The sequence below is a fragment of the Oryctolagus cuniculus genome, chromosome 13, assembly GCF_964237555.1.
Source record: "Oryctolagus cuniculus chromosome 13, mOryCun1.1, whole genome shotgun sequence".
NCBI lineage: Eukaryota > Metazoa > Chordata > Mammalia > Lagomorpha > Leporidae > Oryctolagus > Oryctolagus cuniculus.
This window is the reverse complement of record NC_091444.1, coordinates 9,407,144-9,416,910: the sequence shown is the minus strand read 5'-3', so window position 1 is coordinate 9,416,910 and position 9,767 is coordinate 9,407,144. Positions and strand designations below refer to the sequence as shown.

The window sequence follows — 9,767 nt, the reverse complement described above, 5'->3', positions numbered from 1 at the left end:
TAGCATTCATTTGTGGCAGCTCTGCATACAAACTGCCAAACTGAGACATAAAAACTGTGGTAGCACACACACTCTGATTTTAGATTTTGTTGCAGGGGTGTGACTTGGGTATGAATCACTGAGACACTGGGGTGTTGTTAGTGTAAAATAGACTGTATTTACCTTAACTGTCTTTTATTATTATTCTCACTGCCAGACTCTAGTGAGAAAGAACTCAGTTACAAGTACTGCCACAGAAACACATCTAAGTGTCTAATAATAAGGCGAAATTCATTATTAATTAGAGACAGCAAGATGAATTGTAATTCTGTCAAGAAGTCAAATTGTCCAGTAGATTTTCCAGCCTCTTTTTGTATACTATTCCTTTTAAAGTATAAGTTTGAAACTAAATATGTTTATACACCTAGTTAATTTCTTCACTGTACTGAAAAGTTCCTTATTAGGATTGGAAACTCTCTAATGAAGAGCATTTATTGTTAGAAGCATTGCTTATTTACCATACACACTGTGCTTATTTATTAACTTAAATCTTTCCTCCCTTCTGATGTTAAGCACATTGGAAGTTAAGTTTGTCCTACCTCCTGCATCTTATCTGCAGCAAGCCCAGTATCACACATGTGTTAGATAGTTAATGAAATGCTGATGCCGTGATGGATGCATTTGAGCTTAATAGAGTGAAGTCTGTGAATTACTGTTTGAATCTGGGGTTACTACTCCCTTCTGTATTCCTTGTTTCTCTTAAATATGGGGGGTTCTTTACGAAGTTCAAGGAAGGGGCTGGCATTGTGGTAAAGCAGGTTAAGCTGCAACTTGCGATGCCAGCATCCCATATGAGTGCTGGTTGGAGACCTGAGCCAGCTCCCCACTAACACACCTGGGGAAGCAGTGGAAGATGGCTCAGTATTGGCACATGGAAGACCAGAGGAAGTTCCAGGCTCCTGGTTTTAGTGTGGACCAGCCCTGGTAGTTGTGGCCATTTTGGGAGTGAACCAGCAGATCTCTCTCTGTTTCCTTCCCTGTCTCTCTATAACTCTGCCCTTCAAATAAGTAAATCTTTAAAAAGTTCATAGGAAATGCATGTTATGAAAAATTATGCATGTATTTTGACATTTTTGGCAACAAAATAGACTTTTTATTCAATTTTCTGTGTACTTTTTGAAATCCTGTCATTTTTGTTTTTCTCTTGGAACTGAGCTGCTGCTCTCATCCATTTTGATTCTCACTTTCTAAAACCATGTGTTCTCTTTTATTTTGTTTTTAAGATTTATTTATTTACTTAAAAGAAGTACAGAGAGAAAGAGGAAAAGACAGAGAAAGGGAGAGGGAGAGGGATGAAGGGTGAGGGAGAGGAGGAGATTGATTTCCACCCACTGGTTCACTCCCCAAGTGGCTGCAATAGCCAGGGCTGAGCCAGGCTGAAGCTAGGAGCTTGGAACTTCATGTCTCCCACATGGGTGGCAGGGGCCCAAGCACTTGTGCCGTCTTCTGCTGCCTTTCCCAGGCCATAGCAGGGAGCTGGATCTGAAGCGGAGCAGCCAGGACAGGAACCGGAGCCCATATGGGATGCCAGCGTTGCAGATAGCAGCTTTACCTGCTATGGTACAATGCCAGACTCATATGTTCTCTTTTATTTGTTTGTTTGTTTGTTTATTTATTTATTTATTTTTTGACAGGCAGAGTGGACAGTGAGAGAGAGAGACAGAGAGAAAGATCTTCCTTTTTGCCGTTGGTTCACCCCGCAATGGCCGCCGCGGCCGGCGCTTCACGCTGATCCGAAGTCAGGAGCCAGGGGCTTCTCCTGGTCTCCCATGGGGTGCAGGGCCCAAGCACTTGGGCATCCTCCACTGCACTCCCGGGCCATAGCAGAGGGCTGGCCTGGAAGAGGGGCAACTGGGACAGGATCTGGCGCCCCGACCGGGACTAGAACCCAGTGTGCTGGCGCCGCAAGGCGGAGGATTAGCCTAGTGAGCCGTGGCGCCGGCCCATGGTCTCTTCTAATAACTGTTTTTTTAGTATCACGGTTATCTGCCAGGCACTGTGGTCTGGATATCCACATTTACCAACTCTCTTAATTCATGCATCACCTGTGCAGGGCAGGTTCCGTTAACAGTCTGCAAACAGTTTTTGTTTGTGTGCTTGAATCTCACCATTGAATCAATGGCCCATGTGGAATCAAGAGTCCTGCTTATTGAGTTTCAGTACGTAACTTCTGTATGCATCAGGGTTCAAAATGCAGTCTTAGCCAGATTGTTTTGAGGGTAAGTAAAACAGTATATTTCAGTTTCTTCATGAACTTTGAAGACTTCATTGATTTTTGAAGGTGTTCTACCCATAATTTTGACTCACCCTTATGGTCCATATCTGATTGGTTCACAGCTTCTCTCTTGGAAATATTTTTCTGGTCCTCATTTGATTAGTTCAGACTATTGTGGTCTCTTACTTGGGCTTTTATGGTAGTAATAACATTGCTAAATTTTATTGAACAAAGTATCAAGACTTTGTGTGTCCTTCATCTCTACAGTAGCCTAATGGGCAGATGCTAATGCACTGGTATGATTTTACAGATGAAGACAAAAAGGAAGTTCAGTGAGAAAAAGCAGTTTTCTGAAGTTCTTACAGCTGCTGAGTGTTGAAGCCAGGATTTGAACTTAGAGCTGTCTGATCGCAGACCCTTCAACATCTTCTAAATCTTCCTAATTGCCAGATTCTGCATTCTCCTGCCCTTGTTCCAACACACACTGTCTTCCCCTTTTCTCCAAGTGTTCTCTTAATTATTCTTAAAGAATTTTCTCCAACTTCATCTCTTGGAATTGTTCCAGATTCCACTGGATAGAGGTGGATGCTTCTTCTGTGGTTCCATGGCAGTTTTTACACATGTCTGCCTTGGCCCTTATTATGTTGTGTTTTAATTATTAGCTCACATGACCTTGAGAACAGCAACCTCACCTAACTGATGTTTTTATGTATAATATCTGTACTCAATAGGAGCTGGGTAAACTTTTATTAAAAATGCGTCTATAAATACTATTGAGGAATTTAATTCTTGCTGTTTTATTTTTATAGGGATATTACTTTTTTTAAACTCACATGTATAATTATCAATTCAGAATACCTGATTTTAAATCTAAGTACCCTCATTTTTGGTTTTCTGAGTACAACATAGGAAGATATTGATAAATAATACCTTTCCATTTGTTCGTCTATTTACCCAAGGCCTGTTTAGTACCTAGTGACTTCTGGTCATCCTAATGTGCTTGTTCTTCCAATCTAGATATTTTCCTGTGCCACCTTATATTCTTGCATCCTGTTTTCCTCAATTTTGTTTTCTGCTAGGCAACAGTTAAAGTGCTAGCACTATTGATTCACTCTTCACTTGCAGTGTGAATTTAGATAGTACTTTTCAACTATGACCAGTGGTAGGAATTTCAGATTCTAGATATGGATTGTGGGATATTATTATTTCCCTCAAATTATAACCTCTTATGTTTTTTTGAAGAAAGTGTCATGTATCTCTTATTTATAGTGGTTCTTCAAAATTTGGCAAAAAGGTCTGTGCAGTTGATGAAACTCTAGTGAGAATGATGAATTATAAATAGGGAGGTGTTTATGCCAGAATGCTGGAATCCTATTTGTACATGTCCTTACTGCTCTTTGTTTGAAGAAGATAAGATTTTATTTTTATGCACACAATGAAGGCTTATAATACTATCACATGTTTCCAGAATTTTAAAATATATATATATAAATAGAAACATCAAATTTATTCAGGTTTTAATCTCAGAAGTCCTTTTTTTGCTTTATTAGCTTTCAGTAACTGTATTAACTTTTTTGGTTTATCAATTTTGCTTTACTACATAAATGTATAAAACTGCTTTATTAACAACTTCACAATACATTATGAACATCTTCCTATGCATTATGTAAAACTCCCCAGCTGACAGAAACTTACACAATGGGTCAAAACCACAATACTCATTTAGAAGCTGGTAATAGGAGAACCATGAGAAACATGTCACATCAGAAGGTTTTAAACAATACATAGATTGACATGAATACAGACGTGTAGGGGCCTCCCTATGAAAACATCAGGATTCAGGGTACCAGGCAGAACTCGTGATAGTCTTGTGGAGGGGCATCAGTGCTAACTGCCCACAGGCTGTAACTCGGCTGTTTTTCTGTGAGATTCTGCATCATCAGTCTCAACTCCTCCCCAGATGTTTTTATATTTTCTTCTCTCATCCCTGCCTGTGGCTCTCCAAGGCTATGTGTCATGCCCCATCCATAGTGCAGGGCAGGCTCTGTAGTGCAGAAGCGCCAGCAAGTTCTTCTAAGCGTGAAGTATTCGTCAGTTTCCAGAGGGAGGGTTCGGGGCTTCCTTTTATTGGCATCTTGTTCTGTTTCATATTTCACCTCATTTTTCTGATTGGCACTTTCCACATTGAGATTCTTTTTTCTAAATTTCTTGTTCTTCTTTGGACTTCAGTACTCCCGGGCCCATCCTTGTGTCTCCCCCGTCTCCTGATTCTGGACACTTAGCAAGGCAGACATGCCCCCCACCCACCTCCCACTCTTCCTGGCTGTCCTGGCCCGCAAGCCCTCAGGACCACCAGAAACAGGTAGCCCCTAGAAATGGGCAAACGAGTGGTGCATCTGACACTGGAGCAAGGCATGGTTGCAGGGCCTGTAGGTCTATTTTTTTAACTTATGAAGCTCAGAGTGCTAAAAATAAAACAAATACAATGTCAAAAATGTGCTAAGTGAAGGTGTAAAGGATACCTGCCACTTGATATATTCATTTCTCATTGGTGACTGAATTGTCTGATTCATTTATTTACTAATTCACTCACTCATCTGGGGTTTTTTTGTTCATACTTTGTCTCTATGTAGGTAATATATAACTCCAGCCCCCTAAAATTTGTTTTGTTACCTTCACAGCAATAAGCAATACTAAGTAAGGATCTTAGCAATGTACTGCTTTCTCCCATCCAATGTAAATCATGTAATTTCTAATATTTTATACATATCACCACCAAACACTTAGATGTAGTATATACTGTGAAGAAAATAACTATTTTATTTCCTGAAATTTCTCTTATAACTTGATAGAAAAGTCAATCCATCAGCTTTTTTTTAATCTTTTATTTAATGAATATAAATTTCCAAATCCATCAGCTTTTAAAAACAGCTTTATTAAGATGTCATTAATATTTAAAACATATATTTAAGGTTTACAATTTGATGTTTTAATGTATGTTTACATTGTAAAATAATGACCACAATCCAGTTGATTAACTTATCTGTCATATATCTATCACACACACATATAGTTGCCATTTTTATGTGCATGTTTGTGTGCTTGTGTGTGTGTGTGTGACAATATTTAAGAGCTGTTCTACTAGTAAATTTCAAGTATACAACAGAAGCCTATATTATTAACTGTTACCACCATTCTGTATGTGACATCTCCAGAACTTATTCATTTGAAATTTTGTACCCTTTGACTAAGCCTCCCCCTTTCTCCCTACCTCCTGGCAACCACAATCTATTCTCTGTTTCTGTGGACTTGGTTATTTTAGATTGTGCACATGAATGACATCATGTAGTATTTTTCTTTTTCTACCTTATTTGGCTCAGTATAATGCCTTTCATCTCCATATATTAGATACAAATGACAGAGTTTCCTTATATTTTAAGGAATCCTTAATCTGAAAATTTAAAATCCAAAATGCTCTAAAATCTAAAATAAATAAAGATTTATTTATTTATTTGAAAGAGTTACACAGAGAGAGGAGAGGCAGAGATATATATAGAGAGAGGTCTTCCATCCGATGGTTCACTCCCCAATTGGCCACAATGGCTGGAGCTGCGCCAATCCAAAGCCAGGAGCCAGGAGCCTCTTCTGGACTCCCACACAGGTGCAGGGGCCCAACGACTTGGGCCATCCTCCACTGCTCTCTAAGGCCATAGCAGAGAGCTGGATCGGAAGTGGAGCAGCTGGGTCTGGAACTGGCGCCCATATGAGATGCTGGTGCTTCAGACCAGGGCATTAATCTACTGTGCTGCTGCGCCACAGCGCCGGCCCCATCTAAAACTTTTTGATAACCACTGGGAGATTCCGAGTCTGACTTCCTATGATAAGTTGCATCCAAAATGCTGGCACACTAAAAATATGTAGAATATATCCAGGCTATGTATATAAAGTACATGTTTTTTTTTTTTTTTTTTTTTTTTGACAGGCAGAGTGGATAGTGAGAGAGAGAGACGCAGAGAGAAAGGTCTTCCTTTGCCGTTGGTTCACCCTCCAATGGCCGCCGCTGCAGCCGGCGCACCGCGCTGATCCTGGCAGGAGCCAGGAGCCAGGTGCTTTTCCTGGTCTCCCATGGGGTGCAGGGCCCAAGCACCTGGGCCATCCTCCACTGCACTCCCTGGCCATAGCAGAGAGCTGGCCTGGAAGAGGGGCAACCGGGACAGAATCCGGCGCCCCAACCGGGACTAGAACCCGGTGTGCCGGCGCCGCAAGGTGGAGGATTAGCCTATTGAGCCACGGCGCCGGCTTATAAAGTACATGTTAAACAAATGAATTTATTGTTTACATTTAGATTCCATCCCTAAGATGTCTTATTATATAATTATTATGCAAATATTGCAAAATCTACCACCCCACCCCCACATAAAATCTGAAATCTGAAACACTTCTGGTTCCAAGCATTTCAGATAAGGGATACCCATCTTGTATTCCATTGTGTATATTTGAGTGCGTATACACACACACACACACACACACACAATGTCACATTTCCTTTATCCACTCATCAGCAGAAAGATGTTTGCCTGGCTTCATATCTCCATAAAGGAGAGTGCTGGGTTATACAGGAATTCTATTTTTAAAATTTTAAGAGATTTCTTTGCTGTTTTCCACAATCCAGGAGTGCTTTTCTTGAAGTTGGAACACAAATTTTAGCAGTGAATGATATGGGAAACCCTGGGGCAGGCATATGGGGTGGCATGCATGAAGTTAGAGGAGTACATTTGTAGCAGAGTTCAGTTGTGAATGTATGTGATACTATTAAATGTACAAAAATCAGATGTTAAAGAACTTAGTAACATTAAACTAATGAAGGTAATTAGAATTTTCATGCTGCAGAGGAACTAGGGTGTGTATTGTATTACCTCATTTTAAAGATAAGGAAGCTGAGGAGGAAAGATAATAAATGATTTGTATAATTTTCTATACTTTACTCACAACTGAATATATTTACACAGCTAAACTTGGAAAAGAAACCCAAGTTTGTTTTTTTTTTTTTAGAAAACCTTTTATTTAATAAATATGAATTTCAAAAGTACATCTTTTGGATTATAGCAGTTTTTCCCCCTATAACCACCCTCCCACCTGTAAACCATTCCATCTCCTATTCCCTCTCCCATCCCAACTCCTACTCTCTCTCCCATCCCATTCTTCATTAAGATTCATTTTCAATTATCTTAATATACAGAAGATATGTACTTAGTATGTACTAAGTAAAGATTTCAACAGTTTGCACCCACACAGACACACAAAGTATAGAGTACTGTTTGAGTAGTAGTTTTACCGTTAATTCACATAGTACAACACATCAAGGACAGAGATCCTACATGGGGAGTAAGTGCACAGTGACTCCTGTTGATTTAACAATTGACACTCTTATTTATGACATCAGTAATCACCTGAGGCTCTTGTCATGGGCTGCCAAGGCTATGGAAGCCTCTCGAGTTTGCCAACTCTGACCTTATTTAGACAAGGCCATAGTCGAAATGGAAGTTCTCTCCTCCCTTCAGAGAAAGGTACCTCCTTCTTTGATGGCCTGTTCTTTCCGCTGGGATCTCACTCACAGAGATCTTTCATTTAGGTTGTTTTTTTGCCACAGTGTCTTGGCTTTCCATGCCTGAGAAACTCTCATGGAAACCCAAGTTTCTTAACAAAGAATTCCTCATTCTTTGCTTTGCATGGAATCGGAATTGTTAAAAATTACATCAGTGATGCCTCTGCTTATTTGTTTGTTTTTGCTGAACTTCATAGTTTCAGAGCTGGAAGCAGGGTTGGTTCAGTGACCTAGCCCTTCTCATTGCCGATGCCTTTTATGATTGACTCTGTGTTACCCAATCTGCGCCCTTAGATGTGAAAAGTACTGCAGACAAAATGTTTGTGACCTTGTGCACCACAGGATGTCTGCCTGTGACAAAATTTATTCTCCTAGGTTCCAATAAAATGCGATGGCTCTTGGGTTAAAGAATGCAATATATGTGAATGAGCACATCACGAAGAAGAAAGGGAAAATTTTGTTTTAATAGAAGGTTCAAATATATTTAAGCTACTTTTCTTTTTTTAAAAAGATTTATTTGAAAATCAGAGTTATATAGAGAGAGGAGAAGCAGAGAGAGAGAGAGAGAGAGAGAGAGGTGTCTTCCATCCGATGGTTCACTCCCCCATTGGCCGCAATGGCTGGAGCTGCGCTGATCCGAAGCCAGGAGCCAGGAGCTTCTTCCTTGTCTTCCATGTGGGTACAGGGGCCCAGGAACTTGGGCCATCTTCTGCTATGTTCCCAGGCCATAGCAGAGAGTTGGATTGGAAGTGGTACAGCTGGGACTTGAACCGACAACCATGTGGGATGCTGGCACTGCAGGCAGCGGCTTTACCCACTATGCTACGCGCTGACACCTGGATTGACTTTTATACTTGTAAATATTATGTTGAGCTTCTGAATCTACATGTTAAGTCTGGATTTGTTTAATGCTGTTTTAAAATGATGGATAATATAAAATGTAATGTTATTGCTGGTATATTTTTTTAAAATTTATTTTCTCCCAAAGAAATCTTTTACTTAAGGAATACAGACTTCATGCATTTCATAAGTACAACTCTAGGAATATAGTGATTCTGTCCACCATACTTGCCCTCCCACCCACTCTCTCACCCCTCTTTTTCCTCCCTCTCCCATTCCCAGTCCTAATCTCCACAATATCCATTTTTGATTAACTTCATACACAGAAGATCTGGTATATGTTTAATTGCTTACATTTTCCATGTAAACTCTTCTGGAAAGTAAAATATTATATATTATCACTATGTTGCCAACTTAAGACATCTAGAAATTTGTACTGGAAAATTTTTTGAAAAAAAATTTTTAATTCTCAAGTCTAGTCTCCCAAGTGGGTGTCAGGTATCCAACTACTTGAGCCATCATCTACAGCCTTCCAGGTTGTCCATTAGCAGGAAGCCAGAACGGGAAGCAGAGCTGGGAAGCAGACCCAGCTTGACATGGGATGTAGGCATCCAAAGCAGTGTCTTTTTTTTTTTTTTTTTTTTAGTTTGACAGAGTTATAGACAGTGAGAGAGAAAGAGAAAGGTCTTCCTTCCATTGGTTCACCCCCAAATGGGAACTGCACTGATCTGAAGCCAGGAGCCTTGTGCTTCCTCCCAGTCTCCCGTGTGGGTGCAGGAGCCCAAGCACTTGGGCCATCCTCCACTGCTTTCCTGGGCTGCAGCAGAGAGCTGGACTGGAAGAGGAGCAACTGGGACTAGAACCTGGTGCCCATATGGGATGCTGGTGCCACAGGCAGAGGATTAGCCAAGTGAGCCACGGCGCTGGCCCCCAAAGCAATGTCCTAACCACTGTACCAAGCACCTGGTTTCTAGGATCATGATGAGTCCACATTGTGGGGAAAAATTCCAAAAAGTTAGGAACCAGATTTTTTTCCCTTATAACAATGTTAGTGTAAAAATAAAGAAA

The 9,767-nt window shown here is 40.5% G+C and overlaps 1 long non-coding RNA gene across 1 annotated transcript in view; it reads left to right on the top strand.

Annotated features, from left to right (window-relative positions):
• The first annotated feature begins 6,632 nt into the window (after positions 1-6,632).
• LOC108178230 (uncharacterized) overlaps positions 6,633-9,767 on the top strand; it is a 194,473-nt gene continuing 191,338 nt past the window's right edge. The window contains exon 1 of the long non-coding RNA XR_011381237.1: positions 6,633-7,821. This is a non-coding gene — a long non-coding RNA (uncharacterized lncRNA). The remainder of the gene's footprint in view (positions 7,822-9,767) is intronic.